At 54.8% G+C, this 19,868-nt stretch overlaps 1 protein-coding gene across 4 annotated transcripts in view; it reads left to right on the top strand.

The window, feature by feature from the left end:
* The first annotated feature begins 10,307 nt into the window (after positions 1-10,307).
* The window catches only part of LOC146839174 (uncharacterized), a 42,896-nt gene continuing 33,335 nt past the window's right edge, over positions 10,308-19,868 (top strand). Inside the window, exon 1 of one of the 4 annotated variants that reach the window (XM_085603200.1) lies at positions 10,308-10,431. The gene's annotated coding sequence lies outside the window, so the exon portion shown is untranslated. Of the gene's footprint in view, positions 10,516-12,229; positions 12,298-19,868 lie in introns of those variants that run through there. The other 3 variants (XM_085603201.1, XM_085603202.1, XM_085603199.1) reach the window with 3 other exon arrangements.

Below are 19,868 nucleotides of genomic sequence, written 5' to 3'. Positions count from 1 at the left end.
CCCCTTGAATTAAGTACTATGGTTTGGAGGTGGAGGGAGATGAAGGGGAAGGGACCTTGTCGTCCGCAGGACCCGAGGTAGAGCCTTGACCGCTGTTTTGTTTGTTCCAAGTATGTGGCACTATGAGACCTGTATCGTGGACTTTGATTTTTCTGTGTACTGGGTCCGCTCTCACGTCTGTTTGGACTCCACCGAAATCATATCTTTGTCATATGCCTACCCTACATGGCCACTGTGGAATGCTATGCAATGTATACTGTGTATTCATGCTTTGTGTTATGTTTTGTTTTAAATATGCCATAAAAATACATTTTAAAAAACAAACACAGTAAGCGGTGTGGGAGGTATGATTCCATGGAGAGGTATGACTCCATGCACTGTAAAGCTCCTCCAGGAGGCCCTAAGTGCTCCCGGTACCACTCTTGTAGACCCAGATAGCAAACTATGGCTGCTGGCGCCCAGTGACACGATTCTGCCCTCCTGCTGCTGAACCAAGCTCAGGCAGGGGAAGGCAGAACAATAGGTATCCAGTCACAGGAAGGTGTGAACAACTCCCAGACAGGACTTAGTGTATTGGGGCAGGGGGGGAGCGCTTGCCAGCGCCACTAGACTGCTTTGTAGGGCACATTTGGCGCCCTCCTTGTATATTCCAGTTGGAACCAGTTCAGGGAGCCTGGGAGAAACTGGCTTGGTATATGGTCTACACTTAAATAAGTGGGCACCTTACACCAATCCAGACAACACTTATGGTGATTTAAGAGGTCTTAGCCAACCTTAGAAAGCTCTCTAAGTGGTAGCTATGGAGAGCAGCCTTCAGGCTTAGTCCAGAAGGAGTGTAAAGCAGCTTGTTCTACCAGTACGTAATCTCATAGTGTAGGTTAAGTGATAAAGAACCACACAGTGTAGTTATACAAATATGTATTTATTATAAACACTCACTAACACATACAGATATCTCCTAGCCGGAGATATACACATTGCACACAATACCTTTCAAAAGAAACTGGTAAGTAGCACGTAATACACAGCGGTCACCAAGGGGGGGACCAAACCACATACTAAGATAGTGGTATGCGAACTACGACTCAAGTCAATACTACACCCAGAAGACGAAGAAGTGCCGGGGACCCAAGAAACTACCCGAGGTAAGTAACCAAGAGCCCTACGAAGGCCAGGTGCAGAGTGGGAACACAACAGCGTGCTCAATTCAAGTCAATGGGTAAGTCGCGGTTGCAATTTTAAGGAAGAAGGACCCTTCCCAGTGGACCCTGAAGAAACCCTGTGGAAGACAGAAGGTTGGAGAGCCACCCCACCCGTGGATACCTTAGGAACCAGGATACCTACACCAGGGAAGCGGGTTGCAAAGGTGGGAAATGGTGTCGGAAACAGCAGTTGAACCCAAAGGACGACTTCAGGAAGATGCCACTGCTGGAGAAGGTGAAAGTGTCTGGTGGAACCCTAAGGGGGATTCAAGTTGAGAAGTACCTGCATGCAGAGGGGACAGAGTCTATGCCACTCAGGAGTGACCAGGAGGCAACAAAGACGAATGCCCACCGATGGCGAATGCTGCAGGGGAGATGACAGTGACTTTGGAGCTGCAGCTGTGAGCACCAGGAGACTCTGTGGAAGACCAGGAGCTGTTCACAAGCTTTCCCACGTCAGATGTTGAAAGCTGAGGGGTCGGTGTCTGTCGGGACTACCAACAAGCCTTACCAACTGCAAACAATGTGGCAAGCGAAGAAGGTGCAGTGTTGGGACCAACAAGGTCCAGGTGACTCACCACAAGAAGGTGAGTCAGGGCAGGCCCGAGTACTCAGGGGAGTCTGCTGAATTCAAAGATGACCATCAAGAGGACCCATAGGCTGGAGGCACTGGAGTCGCAAGAGGACCTCGAGCAGCTCACTAAAGATGCAGGCCCACGTGCCAGTGATGTGGTGAGGATGAAGATTTCGGTCACTGGGAATACTTGAAATTAGGGCTACTCGGAGCCCGAAGATTTTGATGGAAGGAAGCCAACAAGCCTTTGCCACTGCAAGTCGACGTGGTGCACAGGGATCCGGTTCCTGAGTCTCTGACGAGGGATACTGGCCTCAAACTTGGTGAGAGGACAGGGCAGGCCTCGAAGGATGTGAAGCACTACCACCTGTGTTGTTGAGCCTTTCGGAGTCTGTGGGAGCCCAGCATCAGCAGACTGGTCAGCTTAGTTGCGGTGCCTGCAGATGCAGGGAAGTGACTCCTTCACTTCTAGGGAGATTCCGTCAGGTGTCTTGGATGCCCACAGGAAGGTTCCTGTATGGTGCACAGGCACGGACATTGCAGCAGAAGGGAAGGGCAGCGAGATCAGGAGCAGTGGGAGTCTTCCCGGTTGCAGCCTTGATGGCCAGAGCGAAGTCCAGCGAAGTCCAGAGTGCCCAGACGGTTGAAGAAGTGGTGTTTGACATGAATCTTGTCCCACGACAAATCCAGGGACCCAACCTCAAGTAAACCATTGAGTACCCTAAGGAAAGGGTTGGGATGATTCAGGGTTCCCTCCCAGGGGAGGGACTGGACAGTGGGGAGGATACACCCATGTCCTTTGTTCTTGTTTGCACCAGAGCGGCCTGAGCTGGTTTGAACTGGACTATGCAAGGAGAGCACCAAGTGTTCCCTTCAAGCAGACTGAGTGGCGCTAGCAAGCGCTCTCACCCGGCCCCAATACACTAAACCCTGTCTGGGAGGTGGATGATACCTATTGTTCTGGCTTCCCCTGCTCGAGCTTGGCTCTGCAGCAGGAGGGCAGAATCGTGTCTCTGGTCAGCAGCAGCCAGGTTGTGCTGTCCCGATCTAGAAGACTGGTACCGGGAGCACTGTGGGCCTCCCAGAGGAGCTTTACAGTCCATGGAATCATATCTCCCACGCCGTAAACGGTGTGGGAGGTATGTCGGAGGTATGATTCCAACATGTTTGATACCAAACATGATAGAGTACGTTGCAGCCAGTTTTGAGATGGTCATCACATTATGACGCGATGCCCCTCTATATGTTATATTGCTGTCTCACTTACAACCCTGGAGAATGGACTCCATAGGTTGTAGGGGTGTCCTGCTCATGCAAGGAACCCCTCACACTTAAAACCAAGCACCCTGCTTTCAAGATTGAATAAGGCCTGCAGTTAGGGTGACTTATAGGTTTTACGTGCAGTGACCTTAGATATAGAGAAGCCTACATCTGTCGTAAATGGTGCTAGCACCAGCTTACACAGGCTGGAATGGCAGGCCTGTGGCTGCAAATTGAGTGGTCTTCCATGGGTGGCATAATACACGCTTCAGCCCATGGGGGATTCCCGGCTGTACCTATGCCCTGGGTACCTTAGTACCATATAATAGGGACTGATAAGTGTACACCAGTGTCCAATCTGGGATGTACCTTAGTACTCACCATACCAATTTTGGGGAAAGCACTGAGACTGGGGTCCTGGTTAGCAGGGTCCTAGTCAGACTAATCATTAACCTTCAAAGCACCAGGCAAAAAAGTGGGGGTAACCATGCAGAAGGATCCTACCTACCTGCAGAGCCGTTGGCTCCCACTCTGGCGCGAAACTGGACAAAGGACATTGGAGTATCCTCCCCACTGACCAGCCCCTCCTGTGGGAGGGACCCCTAAATCATCCCAACCCTTTTCTTAGGGTACTAAAGAGCTTAACTGTGGGTGGTTGAATGAATGAATGAATGAGTGAGTTTATAGAGCGCTGGACTCACCCCCAAAGGGGTATCTCCGCACTATGAGCAAAGGTGTCAAGGCTAGGAGAGGGGAAATTCAGGCATTTACGTAAGTGGACGGGAAGCGAGTTCCAATTTGTAGGAAAAGGTTTGGTCACCGGAGCGGAGTGTGCTAAACCGGGGGATGACAAGAAGGGCATTCTCCTCATAGCAGAGCAATCTGCTCGGTAGGTAGCACATAAGTTTTTCTGCAAGATAGGCAGGATCTCTGTCATTCCGTGATCTATGAACCAAACTTTATTTTTTTATGAATGGGGAGCCAATGGAGACATCTCAATAATGGGAGAGGCAGATTGAGGGGCAGACGAGCTGCCGTTTTGTGAACCACTTGCAACCTATTCAGCAAGGTTTCATTTGCCGCCACTGGGAGGGCATTACAGAATTCGAGACAACTGATTACCGAGGCTTGAACCAGGGTCTTACGTACTGATAGAGGGAGGAGGAGATGGAACACTCTCCGTAAAAGCCTCAGCGTATAGAAGCAAGTGCCTGTAACTTGGTCTCTCATAGATAATGAGTGGTCCAGATGGACTCCCGGGTTCTTTGCTGTCGTTTTAGGGGTAGGGGCACGGGCCTAACTCTGGGGGCCACTGGTCAGAGGACCAGTGTTTGTGAATTGCCGAATAATAGAATTTCAATTTTATTTGTCATTAAGCTGGAGAACGTATTTCGTCATCCAGCCAGAAATTGCTTGCATACCTTCAGAAAAAAGATATTTAGTCACTGCCGATCTGTTATCGAATGAAAAATGAAGCTGGTTATCGTCCGCATACGAGAATGGAGTAAACCTATGGTCTCTGATGATTTTTGCAAAAGGGGACACATACGCATTGAATAGTGTAGGGCTAGGACAAGAACCCTGTGGCACCCCCTTCATGAGAGGCCTAACACGAGAGCGGAAAGGACCCAAGTTAACTGGGTGCGCTGCTCCAAAAAGCTTGAGAGCCACTGTAGGTCAGGGCCATCAACTCCACTTTCATAGAGTCTTTGAAGTAGCTGTGTCGAAAGCTGTGGACAAGTGCAGCTGCACAAACGATAATGCCTTGTTATTATCTAAGGAAAGTCTAATGGAGTCTGTGACACCTACAAGAGTGGATTCAGTAGAGTATTGGTCTAAATCCAGACTGAGAAGAGTCAAGACAGCCTTGGGATGCTATGTTTTCAGTAAGCTTCATAGTAATATGCGGAAGAAGTGAAATTGGGCAATAGTTTGAGAGCTCTGCTGAGGGTGCATTGGCCTTTTTACAAATCAGAAGCACTTGAGCTGCTTTCCATTCCTGGGGTAAATTCCCCTCACTCAAGGATGAGTTTAGCAGATGGAAGGAGCTAGTTGCTTGGCTAATAAAGCAAACAAGATAGCTGGCAGTATGTCAATGAGAGAACCAGATTTAGCTGTTCTTAGCATCTCTTCCACTTTAGAAACCTGCAGAGCCAGAAAGCTCGCTAAGCCAAAGTCTTTGTCTCTCGGAGCTGAAGAGAGTGAGGTAGAAGTATCCCGTGTATCGGAGACTTTGGGAAATGTATCCTATATTTTGCTAATTTTTTCTTCAAAAAAGTTGATGTCATCACATAACTCTTGAGAAAAAGGGATCAGATTAGTGCAGGCAATAGGGGTCATGAAAGATTTAAGAATCTTGTAGAGTTCCTTAGCAGATTTACCAGCTTGGCTTAATTTAAAGGATATATGGGCTTTCCAAGCTATTCTGATGTTTTTATGGTAAAGAGCTAAAGCGTTTTTATACATTTCTTTCTCTGTCTGAGTTTGAGTTTTTCGCCAAGACTTCTCCAATTTTATACAATGAGATTTCTCCCTGCGAAGTTCAGTAGGGAACCAAGCTGCCTGCTTTCTTTGGGGGTAGAAATGCTGTTTCTTTAGTGGTGCAAGAATATCAATGGCTGATTGTGTGGCGTCATGGAGTTTGTTTATACTTGTATTAATATCACCAGATTTTTCAAAAGTGGGGGTATGAACTCCTTTCAAAAGTATCCCCTGTGAACTTGTGCCATGGTCTCTTCAAATGACAGCTGGGAGGGGTATGGGTGCCAATCGATGGGATGCCATTAATCGGAAGATGAATCAAGGAGTGGTCAGACCAAACCACAGGACAGGGGGGGTCGGAGTGTACACGGGGCAAGTTAGTAAGGATAAGATCCAGAGTCTGACCTGCGGAATGAGTTGTCCCTAAGTTAATCTTTTCCACACCTAGGGAAGCCATAGGTGCGAGAGGAAGTGGACAGAGTCCATATTCACACTGCTTTCACTATGGATGTAAGTCCCCCAATGTAAGAAAATGTTTGGAGGAGATGCCATGGAGAGCAACTTTTTCCATCACTTTTAAAGGATCATCCTTGAGAGGCCCTGGAGGACGGTATATCAAGGCGCCTTCCCGGAAGTCCTGGGGTGTAAATTCGATCTTAAAAATTCAGAACTCTATGGTATCACCCGAGACGGTATCATTCATAGAGATTTTCTGCGATGCAATACCTCCACCCACTTTGCGATCCCTCTTTAGGTTAGAATACGATACTTTTCCGGGGGAGCCTGAGTGATAGCCGGTGAGGAGAAGGGTTTAAACCATGTTTCTGTTAGGAAGCCTCGATCAGGGGAGTCAGAATTCATTAAATCCCATATTTCAGTAGTGTTTAGGCAGAGATCTTACCTTTAAGTGGCGCTATATGGACCCTGACTACCGGGACTCAATGAAGATATTGCTTCGGGCTCCGACTCGTCTGAGCGATCTTGAAGAGGATCTTGAACTATCCACACCAGTCTTTCTTTATTTCCTTGAGAACGGTCCTTCAAGGTTAAGAGTAGGAGAGGTCGTAGGACATATACTTGAGCAGTCCATAGTGTTAGCCAGACAGCTGATGTGTTTAAGTTCGGTGACAGAGTAAGTGTATCTAAGTAGGGGATCAATGGTGCAAGAGGCAGGGGTCCTGGCTCCGGGCGACGGCTGGGCACGGACGGTCGCAGATGGGCTTGCCTTTGGCGCAACAGCGGCGCACTCGCAGGGTCATAGCCCTAAAAAGCTATGGCTAAAAAACAACTTCCCCGTCAACCCAGCAGTTCCGCAAACCAGAAGCTGGGGGAGGATAGCAATTGGCTTGCTCGCTCTCTCTACTCAAACGGAGGAAGACCGCAGTGGATCGAAGAACGAGCGAAGAGGTAGCTGTGGTAAGAATCCGAGCAAACTGGAAAGGGATTCAATTATACATTTTGAAAGAATGGGGTCAAAGCGCTCAAATGCAACTTAACACCTACACGAAGTACAACACACCATGACACACAAGCTAAAACATTGACATGAAAGGAGTTTATAAAAAGGAAAAATTAAAATAAGATGAAGGCAAGTAAAACGCCACTAGCCTTAGATTCATTGTTGGACAAGATTCAGATCTAAAACCGCTTCATCTTCAACCGTCTGGGCACTTTGGACTTAGTTGAACTTCACTAGGGAACTGAGACTGCAATTGGGAAGGATCCTGCCGCTCCTGGTCTCATCATCCTGCCAGTCTCCTGCGGAGTCCATGCCTGTGCTCCATACAGGTTCTTGTAGAGGCCTGTGGATATCCAAGACACCTGAAGGAATCTCCCTTGGAGTGAAGGAGTCATTTTCCTGCATCTGCAGGCACCGCAACGCAACGCAACTGACCGGTCTGCTGATCATGAGCTCCCATGGACTCAGAAAGATTCAGCAACACAAGTGGTGGTTCTGCAGCTCCCTCCAGGCCTACACTGTCTTCACAGCAAGTTTGAAGCCAGTACCCCTCTTAGGAACTGCTGGAGCAGGACCCCTGTGCACCACATTGACTTGCCGTTGCCAAGGCTTGTTGACTCTTGACACCAGAGATCTTCAGGTTCCAAGAAGCTCCAGACACAAGAATCTCCTGCTCCCAAGATCTTTGTCCTCACTGCATCCTCTGCACCATGGGCCTTCATCATTGGTGAGCTGATCGAGGTCCTCTTCTGACTCCAATGCCTCAGGCCTGTGGGTCCTCTTGAGGGTCTTCTTTGATTCCAGTAGGCTCCCATGCTTGGTCGGGCCTGCTCTGACTTACCTGTTTGTGGTGAGTCCTTTGGATATTGCACATTTTTTATCTAATACGTTTGTTGCCATTGCCAAGGCTTGGTGGTGCTCACAGCAGACACCGACGCTCTTGCTCTTGACATCTGACGTGGGACAGCTTGTGAATTGCTCCTAGTCTGCCACAGCGTTGCCTGGTCATCACAGCTGCAGAGGCAGAATCACCGTCAACTCTCCTGCATCTTGCGAGATCGGCGGGCATTCGTCTTCCGGGCCTTCTGGTCACTCCTGAGTAGCGTAGACTCTGTCCCCTCTGCTTGCAGGTACCTCTCATCTTGAATCCACCTTTGGGTTCAACCAGACTCTTTCATCTTCTTTGCCAGCGGCATCTTCACTGAAGTCCTCCATTGTGGTCTTCGTCGGTTTCTGATGTCACTTTGTACCTATGCACCCGGCTTCCCTGGTGTAAGTATCCTCGTTCCCGGGTTATCCACGGGTGGGGTGACTCTCTAACCTTCCATCTTCCACTGGGTTTATTCAGGATCCTCTGGGAAGGGTCTTTCTTAAAAACTGCAACCGCGACTTACCCATTGACTTGTATTGAGCACGCGGCCGTGTTTCCACTCTGCACACGGCCTCCGTGGGGTTCCTGGGTATTTACCTTGGGTGGTAAATACCCAGCTTCTGAGCACAACCTTGGGCCCGGCTCTCATTCTTGTACAAATTAAGCACTGGATGTGGTGTACAGCGCAGGGCAGCAGGATCCTGCAGCCACAGAGACTTGCCCCTCCCTGGACACCTGGACATTACTTCTGCTGAGGGGGGGGACAGGAAGGAGGAAGATTATTAGGACAAGAAGAAGAAGTGGCGCGCCCGGTCCAGTGGTAGTGATACAGGACTCTGTGGTACCAGTGGTCCTTGCTACCCAGGCGGGACTGGGAATTAAAGGCAGCCCTGACAAAATCTTCAAACCAGCCTTGTGCCATTCACCTCCTCGTCCATCCATCCATCCATCCATCCATCCATCCATCCATCCATCCATCCATCCTCCCACTCACTCACTCATCTATCTATCCACCCACCCATCCATCCATCCACCCACCCACCCACCCACCCATCCATCCTTCCTTCCATCCACCCACCCACCCACCCATCCATCCTTCCATCCGTCCATCCATTCATCATTCCTTCCATCCATCCATTCACCCACCCACCCATCCATCCATCCATCCATTCACCCACCCACCCATCCATCCATTCACCCACCCATCCTTCCATCCATTCACCCTTCCATCCATCCTCCCACTCACTCACTCACTCATCCACCCACCCACCCATCCATCCATCCATTCACCCACCCACCCACCCACCCATCCATCCACCCACCCACCCATCCATCCACCCATCCATCCACCCACCCACCCATCCATCCATCCATTCACCCACCCATCCTTCCATCCATTCACCCTTCCATCCATCCTCCCACTCACTCACTCATCCACCCACCCACCCACCCACCCATCCATCCATCCATCCATCCATCCATCCATCCATCCATTCACCCACCCACCCACCCACCCACCCATCCATCCATTCACCCACCCACCCACCCATCCTTCCATCCGCCCATCCATTCATCATTCCTTCCATCCAACCATCCATCCTCCCACTCATCCATCCATCCACCCAACCATCCATCCATTCATCCTTCCATCCATCCAACCATCCATCACTCATCCATCCACCCATCCACCCATCCACCCACCCATTCATTCCCCACCCATCCATCCATCCATATAGCTGACCCCTAACCTAGTACAGGGGTCCCCAGGGGGGAGGCAACAGCAGTGTCCCCAGGGAGGGGTTTATTCTGTATTTATTTTAGGATGTTTATAAAGCGTGAACGAGGCTGGAGGGAGTCAAGGCGCCTCGTATTAAACATTTATTATCAAAAGTTGTGCACAAGAAGAGATGCACAGAGTATAACACCCCTAGAGGGACAGACATCAGTAGTGGGGTACAGTGTCAGCTGCACAAGACACGATCATCACCACAAGTCAGAAATACCCCAGGAAAGGTGCCCCCTCCAAGAGGGGACACTTCCTCGGTCAGAGGTCCCTTTTTGGGGCCGGATAATGGAAGTGGGGGGGGGGGGGGGGCTGCATCACCGGACCAGGTCCCGGGGCTGAAAGATGCGAAATGGATCAGGACATTTCCCTCATTTCCCTTATTCTGAGGGATGAACACGTGCCTCGTGTGTAGCGCCTAGTGTCTGGTGTGTGGTATTAAAGAGGATGTGGTCCGTAGGCTGCGCTGCCCCACTTAATGTCCCCGTGCCTGAATGTGTAATGTAAATACGGTGCTATGTAAAGCGCTCCAATACCTTCGGCTCGAGTTCGCGCTATATAAATATGCAACCAAAAAAGCGCCTCGGTCCGAGCCACAGTCCTGCCCCCGGCGCCTCTGGGCAGGTGCAGGAGAGCAGTGTCTCTCTTCGGGGCCTGTGCATAGCGCCCCGAGGATCAGGGCGGAGTCAGAGGTGCTGTATGGGGTGAAATGAACTCTGGGCTCCTCTGTCCTTAATGAGAATCCTTCACCGAGAGCTCCTGTGAGAAGCACCGAGAGGTCTGTCCAGGGGTGCAGAGGAGGTGAGGCCCGTCCAGGGGGTGCAGAGGATGTGAGGACTGTCCAGGGGTGCAGAGGAGGAGAGGCCTGTCCAAGGGTGAGAGGAGGTGAGGCCTGTCCAGGGGGGTGCAGAGGCCTGTCCAGGGGTGCAGAGTAGGTGATGCCTGCCCAGGGGTGCACATGAGGTGAGGCCTGTCGAGGGGGTGCAGAGGAGGTGAGGCCTGTCCAGGGGTGCAGAGGAGGCGAGGCCTGTCCAAGGGGTGCAGAGGAGGTGAGGCCTGTCCAGGGGTGCAGAGGAGGAGAGACCTGTCTAAGGGGTGCAGAGGAGGTGAGGCCTGTTGAGGGGGAGCAGAGGAGGTGATGCCTGCCCAGGGGTGCACAGGAGGTGAGGCCTGTCCAGGGGGTGCAGATGAGGTGAGTCCTGTCCAGGTATGCTCAGGAGGTGAGGCCTGTGTAGGGGTGCAGAGGAGGTGAGGCCTGTCCAGAGGGGTGCAGAGGAGGTGAGGCCTGTCCAGGGGTGCAGAGGAGGAGAGGCCTGTCCAAGGGGTGCAGAGGAGGTGAGGGCTGTCCAGGGGTGCAGAGGAGGAGAGGCCTGTCCAGGGGTGCAGAGGAGGAGAGGCCTGTCCAAGGGTTGCAGAAGAGCTGAGGCCTGTCGAGGGGGTGCAGAGGAGGTGAGGCCTGTCCAGGGGTGCAGAGGAGGAGAGGCCTGTCCAAGGGTTGCAGAGGAGCTGAGGCCTGTCGAGGGGGTGCAGAGGAGGTGAGGCCTGTCCAGGGGTGCAGAGGAGGAGAGGCCTGTCCAAGGGGTGCAGAGGAGGTGAGGCCTGTTCAGGGGTGCAGAGGAGGAGAGGCCTGTCCAAGGGTGAGAGGAGGTGAGGCCTGTCCAGGGGGGTGCAGAGGAGGTGATGCCTGCCCAGGGGTGCACAGGAGGTGAGGCCTGTCGAGGGGGTGCAGAGGAGGAGAGGCCTGTCCAGGGGTGCAGAGGAGGCGAGGCCTGTCCAGGGGATGCAGAGGAGGTGAGGCCTGTCCAGGGGTGCAGAGGAGGTGAGGCCCGTCCAGGGGGTGCAGAGGATGTGAGGCGTGTCCAGAGGGGTGAAGAGGAGCTGAGGCCTGTCCAAGGGGTGCAGAGGAGGTGAGGCCTGTCCAGGGGTGCAGAGGAGTAGAGGCCTGTCCAAGGGTGAGAGGAGGTGAGGCCTGTCCAGGGGGGTGCAGAGGAGGTGAGGCCTGTCCAGGGGTGCAGAGTAGGTGATGCCTGCCCAGGGGTGCACATGAGGTGAGGCCTGTCGAGGGGGTGCAGAGGAGGTGAGGCCTGTCCAGGGGTGCAGAGGAGGCGAGGCCTGTCCAAGGGGTGCAGAGGATGTGAGGCCTGTCCAGGGGTGCAGAGGAGGAGAGACCTGTCCAAGGGGTGCAGAGGAGCTGAGGCCTGTTGAGGGGGAGCAGAGGAGGTGATGCCTGTCCAAGGGTGAGAGGTGGTGAGGCCTGTCCAGGGGGGTGCAGAGGAGGTGATGCCTGCCCAGGGGTGCACAGGAGGTGAGGCCTGTCCAGGGGGTGCAGATGAGGTGAGTCCTGTCCAGGTATGCTCAGGAGGTGCGGCCTGTGCAGAGGAGGTGAGGCCTGTCCAGAGGGGTGCAGAGGAGGAGAGACCTGTCCAAGGGGTGCAGAGGAGGTGAGGCCTGTACAGGGGTGCAGAGGAGGAGAGGCCTGTCCAGGGGTGCAGAGGAGGAGAGGCCTGTCCAAGGGTTGCAGAGGAGCTGAGGCCTGTCGAGGGGGTGCAGAGGAGGTGAGGCCTGTCCAGGGGTGCAGAGGAGGAGAGGCCTGTCCAAGGGGTGCAGAGGAGGTGAGGCCTGTTCAGGGGTGCAGAGGAGGAGAGGCCTGTCCAAGGGTGAGAGGAGGTGAGGCCTGTCCAGGGGGGTGCAGAGGAGGTGATGCCTACCCAGGGGTGCACAGGAGGTGAGGCCTGTCGAGGGGGTGCAGAGGAGGAGAGGCCTGTCCAGGGGTGCAGAGGAGGCGAGGCCTGTCCAGGGGATGCAGAGGAGGTGAGGCCTGTCCAGGGGTGCAGATGAGGTGAGGTCTGTCCAGGGGGAGCAGAGGAGGTGAGGCCTGTCGAGGGGGTGCAGAGGAGGTGAGGCCTGTCCATGGGTGCAGATGAGGTAAGGTCTGTCCAGGGGGAGCAGAGGAGGTTAGGCCTGTCTAGGGGTGCAGAGGAGGTGAGGCCTGTCCTGTGGGGAGCAGAGAAGGTGAGGCCTGTCCTGGCTGGTCCTCTGGGTATGAGGAGTGTGGACCACCTCAGCCGCTGCTCTCACCGCCCAGAGATGCTCCTTCCCAGACATATAATTTTATTTTAAGAGCTCATAATCCGAGTTTTTGAAACGTATCCAGAGTTACCATTCAGCGCCAGATGGCGCATGACAAAGGCTACCATCTCCTCGATTCATGGAGTTTATTTTTTAAACCACTGTCTTTAGTGAAGTAACGGAGACTACAACTCCCAGAATGCACTTACGTGTTACAGAACAGTGAAGGCATGAATATTCGGGGGATCACTGTACAGAAGTATTTGGTACCTCCCGGGGCATCATGGCAGAGATGGGTAGAGCAGTTCATGTGCAAGGGCGTTCATTCTCCGCATCTTTGGGCAGATTGTGAGCCCAGTGGGATCTGGGATAATATGAATCTCTCAAGGAGATTTCACTCAGTTTTTTCTGTTTCATGGAGAAACAATGAAAAACAAGGGGTGCAAGTCCAGTGCCCCAGGCTCTGATGTCCTTGGATCTCTGGACTGACCCTTGCCTGGTCCTGCAAGAGAGGACGAACCGGCTATTTAGTCTGATCTCACAAATGGAACGAGTGCGAGCTCAGTATGCTGGTTCTCACCCAGGCCCTGGCTCACGCACTGGTCCTCAACCCAGGCCACGACTCACCCGCTAGTCCTCTCCCAGGCCCTGAATTACTCTCTTTTCTACCCATGCCTGGCTCACGTTCTGGTCCTCACCCAGGCCACTAATCAAACGACAGTCCTCTCCCAGGCCCTGCCTCACCCGCTGGTCTACCCATGCCTGGCTCTCACGCTGGTCCTCACCCAGGACCTGGCTCATGTGCTGCTCCTCACGCAGGTCCCCGTTCACCCACTGGACCTCACCCAAGCTACGACTCACACGCTGGTCCTCACCCAGGCCCTGGCTCACAAGCTGGTCCTCAACCAGACCCTGGCTCACCTGCTGCCCTACCCATGCCCGGCTCATGTGCTAGTCCTCACACAGGCCCTGGCTCACCCATTGGTCTATCCATGCCTGGCTCACGTGCTGGTCTTCACCCAGGCCCTAGCTCACATGGTGGTCCTCACCCAGGCCCTGGCTCACATTCTGGTCCTCACCCAGGCTCTGGCTCATCCGCAGATCTACCCATGCATGGCTCACATGCTAATCCTCACCCTGGCCCAGGCTCACCCGCAGGTCTATCCATGCCTGGCTTATGGGCTAATCCTCACACAGGTCCTGGCTCATGCACTGGCCCTCAACCCAGGCCGGGACTCACTCGCTCGTCCTCTCCCAGGCCCTGGCTCACACGCTGGTCTACCCATGCATGGCTCATGCGCTGCTCCTCACCCAGGCCATGACTCACACCCTGGTCCTGACCGAGTCCTTGGCTCACGAGCTGGTCCTCACCCAGGCCCTGGCTCAAGTCTTGGTCCTCACCCAGGCCCTGGCTCAAGTCTTGGTTCTCATTCAGGTCCTGGCTCAACCGCTGGTCTACCCATGCCTGGCTCATGTGCTAGTCCTCACCCAGGCCCTGGCTCATGTTCTGGTCCTCACCCAGGCAATGGCTCATCCACAGATCTACCCATGCATGGCTCACGTGCTAATCCTCACCCAGGCCCAGGCTCACCCACAGGTCTATCCATGCCTGGCTTACAGGCTAATCCTCACACAGGTCCTGGCTCATGCACTGGCCCTCAACCCAGGCCGGGACTCACTCGGCTCGTCCTCTCCCAGGCCCTGGCTCACACGCTGGTCTACCCATGCATGGCTCATGCGCTGCTCCTCACCCAGGCCATGACTCACACCCTGGTCCTCACCGAGTCCTTGGCTCACGAGCTGGTCCTCACCCAGGCCCTGGCTCAAGTCTTGGTCCTCATTCAGGTCCTGGCTCAACCGCTGGTCTACCCATGCCTGGCTCATGTGCTAATCCTCACCCAGGCCCTGCCTCATACGCTGCTCCTGACACAGGCCCTGGCTCACATGCTGCCCTACCCATGCCTGGCTCACGTGCTAGTCCTTACCCAGGACCTAGCTCACCCGCTGGTCTACCCATGCATGTCTCAGGCGCTTGTCCTCACACAGGCCTTGGCTCATGCGCTGTCCTCACCCAGGCACTGGCTCTCCCGCTGGTCTGCCCATGCCTGGCTCACATACTGGTCCTCACGCAGGCCCCAGCTCAGCTAGTCCTCTCCGAGGCCCTGACTCATCTGCTGGTCTACCCATGCCTTGCTCACATGCTGGTCTGCACCCAGGCCTTGGCTCACGCACTTGTCCTCACCCAGGCCCTGGCTCACCTGTTGGTCTACCCATGCCTGGCTCATGTGCTGGTCCTCACCCAGGCCCTAGCTCACATGGTGATCCACACCCAGGCTCTGTCTCACGCGCTGGTCCTTACCCAGGCCCTGCCTCAACCGCTGGTATACCCATGCCTGACTCACGTGCTAATCCTCACCCAGACCCTGGCTCACATGGTGGTCCTCAGCCAGGCCCTGGCTCATGTTCTGGTCCTCACCCAGGCACTGGCTCATCCACAGATCTACCCATGCATGGCTCACGTGCTAATCCTCACCCAGACCCTGGCTCACCCGCAGGTCTATCCATGCCTGGCTTACGGGCTAATCCTCACACAGGACCTGGCTCACGCGCTGGTCCTCAACCCAGGCCCTGGCTCACACGCGGGTCTACCCATGCATGGCTCATGTGCTGGTCCTCACCCAAGCCCTGGCTCACCCGCTGGTCCTCACCCAGGCCCTGCCTCCTGCGCTGGTCCTTACCCAGGCCCTGGCTCACAAGCTGGTCCTCACCCAGGCCCTGGGTCACACGCTGCCCTATCCATGCCCAGCTCATGTGCTAGTCCTCACACAGGCCCTGGCACACCCATTGGTCTACCCATGCCTGGCTCCCCTGATGGTCCTTATCCAGGCCCCGGCTCACGTGGTAGTCCTCACCCAGGCCCTGGCTCATCTGCTGGTCTACCCATGCCTGGCTCACCTGTTCGTCCTCTCCCAGGCCCTGGCTCACACGCGGGTCTACCCATGCATGGCTCATGTGCTGGTCCTCACCCAGGCCCTGGCTCACATGCTGGTCCTCACCCAGATCCTGTCTCACCCGCTGGTCTACCCATGCCTGGCTCACATGCTGGTCCTCTCCCCGCCCCTGGCACATGTGCTGCTCCTCACCCAGGCCATGACCCATATGCTGGTCCTCACCAGGACCTGGCTCAAACGCTGGTCCTCACCAGGACCTGGCTCAAACGCTGGTCCTCACCAGGACCTGGCTCACACGCTGGTCCTCACCAGGACCTGGCTCAAACGCTGTTCCTCACCAGGACCTGGCTCAAACGCTGGTCCTCACCAGGACCTGGCTCAAACGCTGGTCCTCACCAGGACCTGGCTCAAACGCTGGTCCTCACCAGGTCCTGGCTCAAACGCTGGTCCTCACCAGGACCTGGCTTATACACTGCTCCTTACACAGGCCCTGGCTCACCCGCTGCCCTACACTTGACTGGCTCACGGGCTAGTCCTTACCCAGGACCTGGCTCACCTGGTGGTCTAGCCATGCATGTCTCACCTGCTGGTCCACACCCAGCCCCTGGCTCACACACTGGTCCTCACCCAGGCCATGACTCATGCGCTACTCCTCTCCCAGGTCCTGGTTCATGTGCTGGTCTATCCATGCCTGGCTTACTTGCTGGTCTGCACCCAGACCTTGGCTCATGCGCTTGTCCTCACCCAGGCCACGCCTCACCCGCTGTTCTACCAATGCCTGGCTCACTTGCTGGTCCTCACCCAGGCCCTGCCTCCTGCGCTGGTCCTTAACCAGGCCCTGGCTCACAAGCTGGTCCTCACCCAGGCCCTGGGTCACCCGCTGCCCTATCCATGCCCGGCTCATGTGCTAGTCCTCACACAGGCCCTGGCTCACCCATTGGTCTACCCATGCCTGGCTCCCCTGATGGTCCTCATCCAGGCCCCGGCTCACGTGGTAGTCCTCACCCAGGCCCTGGCTCATCTGCTGGTCTACCCATGCCTGGCTCACCTGCTGGTCCTCAACCAGGCCCTAGCTCACATAGTGGTCCTCAGCCAGGCCCTGGCTCACGTTCTGGTCCTCACCCAGGCTCTGGCTCGTCCACAGATCTACCCATGCATGGCTCACGTGCTAATCTTCACCCAGACCCTGGCTCACCCGCAGGTCTATCCATGCCTGGCTTACGGGCTAATCCTCACACAGGACCTAGCTCACGCACTGGTCCTCAACCCAGGCCGGACTCACTCGCCCGTCCTCACCCAGGCCCTGGCTCACACGCTGGTCTACCCATGCATGGCTCATGCGCTGGTCCCCACCTAGGACCTAGCTCACGCGCTGGTCCTCACCCAGGCCATGACTCATGTGCTGGTCTGGCCATGCCTGGCTTACGTGCTGGTCTGCACCCAGGCCCTGGCTCACGCACTGGTCCTCAACCCAGGCCACGACTCACCCGCTAGTCCTCTCCCAGGCCCTGGCTTACTCGCTTTTCTACCCATGCCTGGCTCTCACGCTGGTCCTCACCCAGGACCTTGCTAATGTGCTGCTTCTCCCCCGGGCATTGGCTAACACGCTGGTCACCCCATGGCTGGCTCATGTGCTGGTCACCCCATGCCTGGCTCATGTGCTGGTCCTCATCCAGTCCCTGCCTCACGACTTGGTCCTCACCCAGGCCCTGGCTCACGTTCTAGTCCTCACCCAGTCACTGGCTCTCCCACTGGTCTACCCATGCCTAGCTCACGTGCTGGTGCTCACCCAGGACCTGGCTCACATGCTGGTCCTCACCCAGGCCCTGGCCCACACGCTTGTCCTCTCCCAGGCCATGGCTCACCCGCTGGACTACACATGTCTGGCTCACGCACTAGTCCTCACCCAGGCACTGCCTCTCCAGCTGGTCTATCCATGCCTGGCTCAAATATTGATCCTCAATCAGGCCCTGGCTCAGACGCTGGTCCTCACCCAGGCCACAACTCACCTGCTAGTCCTCGCCCAGTTCAAGGCTCACACGCTGGTCTACCCATGCTTTGCTCCCATGTTGGTCCTCACTCAGGACCTGGCTCACGCGCTGTTTCTCACCCAGGCCACGACTCACGCGTTAGTCCTCTCCTAGGCCCTGGCTCATGCGCTGCTCCTCATCCGGGACCTGGGTTACGTGCTGTTCCTCAACAATGCCATGACTCACGCACTAGTCCTCACCCAGGCCATGACTCACGCACTAGTCCTTCTCAGGCCCTGGCTCACCCGCAGGTCTACCCATGCGTGTCTCACATGCTGGTCCTCACCCAGGCCATGACTCACATGCTAGTCCTCTCCCAGGCCCTGGCTCACCCGCTGGTGTACCCATGCCTGCCTCACTTTCTAGTCCTCACCTAGGCCACGACTCACATGCTAGTCATCTCCCAGGCTCTGGCTCACCTGCTGGTCTACCCATGACTGGCTCACGTGCTGGCCCTCACCCAGGACCTGGCTCATGAGCTGGTCCTCACCCAGACCCAGGCTCACCCGCTGGTCTACCCATGCCTGGCTCACTTGCTAATCCTGACCCAGTCCCCGGCTCACACGCTGGTCAACCCTTGCCTGGTTCATGCGCTAGACCTCACCCAGGCCATGACTTAACGCGCTAGTCCTCTCCCAGATCCTGGCTCACACGCTGCTCTACCCATGCCGAACTCCCATGTTGGTCCGCACCCAGGACCTGGCTCATGCGCTGTTCCATACCCAGGCCACGACTCACCCGCTAGTTCTGTCCCATGCCCTGGCTCATGCGCTGCTCCTCACCCAGGACCTGGGTCACGCGCTGTTCCTCACCCAGGCCTTGGTTCACCCGCTGGTCTACCCATGCCTGGCTCACTTGCTAGTCCTCAACCAGGCCCTGGCTTACCCGCTGGTCAACCCATGACTGGCTCATGCACTAGAACTCACCAAGGCCACGACTCACGTGCTAGTCCTCTCCCAGGCCCTGGCTCACTCGCTGGTCTACCCATGCCTGGCTCATGCACTAGTCCTCACCCAGGCCTTGGCTCATACGCTGCTCCTCACCCAGGCGCTGGCTCGCCCGCTGGTGTACCCATGCCTGGCTCACGTGCTAGTCCTCACCCAGGCCGTGGCTTACCCACTGTCGATCCATGCCTGACTCGCACGTTGGTCCTCACCCAGGACCTGGCTCATGTGCTGGTCCTCACCCAGGCTCAACTGCTGGTCTACCCATGATAGTCCTCACCCAGGCCCCGGCTCACCTGCTGGTCTACCCATGCTAGTCCTCACCCAGACCCCGGCTCACCTGGCACCAAATGTCTGTGCCAGTGCTTGTTTGACTTTATAGCCTCTACAGCCAGGAAGGGAGCCATAGGAGTCACATTTCAGTTACACATCACAGGTCTTTATTTAATATGGATGCATGGTAATGCAGTTACATTTATTTTAAGACAGCAATACAATGCAGTGAACGGTGCAGTCCATGAACTCAAATAGCGCAAGGTTCATGCAGTGCTCAAACAGTTGTGCTTCTAAATTCAGTTCATAGTTTTCAGCGCGAGGTGTGTTAAATCTTTAATCTTATTGTGTATAGCATAACATGCCCCTCACACGCAATTGTCAGGCTCTTCAATGCTCTAGTTATGCAGTTGCACACAGAATGTTGTTGTATTGTACTGTATTGTAAATGCCTTTATATAGCGCTTACTAACCTTGATGAAGCATCAAATCGCTTTTTCAATAAGTGTCACTCTACTCCAGAACCTATAAAGGATTAGTGGTGAAATATGAAATTCATTTGAGCGGTGGCTATGTTGATCTGTTATTTGGATTGAGAAGGATAGTGAGGCTATAGAACAAGGAAACGTTTTGCATTTATATAGCGCTTGCAACCCCGATGAGATGTTGAGCAGCACGCTACTCCAGAACCCAAACAGGATTAGTGGGGAATTAATATAGGGAAATATGAAATTAATTTGAGTGATGGACATGTTATTCTGATATTTGGATTGCAAAGGAATAGTGGAGGGATAGAAGAGGGAAGGGCCTAGAAAGTATTTTTTGGGGAGTTCATAGCAGTATAGGGTGTTTGGGATGAGTAAAGGGTGGTGGAAGGGAAGAGCCAGAGGGCAGGGTTTAGAAAGGCTTGTTTGGGAGATCTGAATAGTGAAAAAGATATGAGGTGACGGAAGGAGGGGTAGAGGATGGAG

This window comes from Triturus cristatus, chromosome 4_2 (assembly GCF_964204655.1).
Source record: "Triturus cristatus chromosome 4_2, aTriCri1.1, whole genome shotgun sequence".
NCBI lineage: Eukaryota > Metazoa > Chordata > Amphibia > Caudata > Salamandridae > Triturus > Triturus cristatus.
This window is presented reverse-complemented; position numbering and strand designations above follow the sequence as displayed.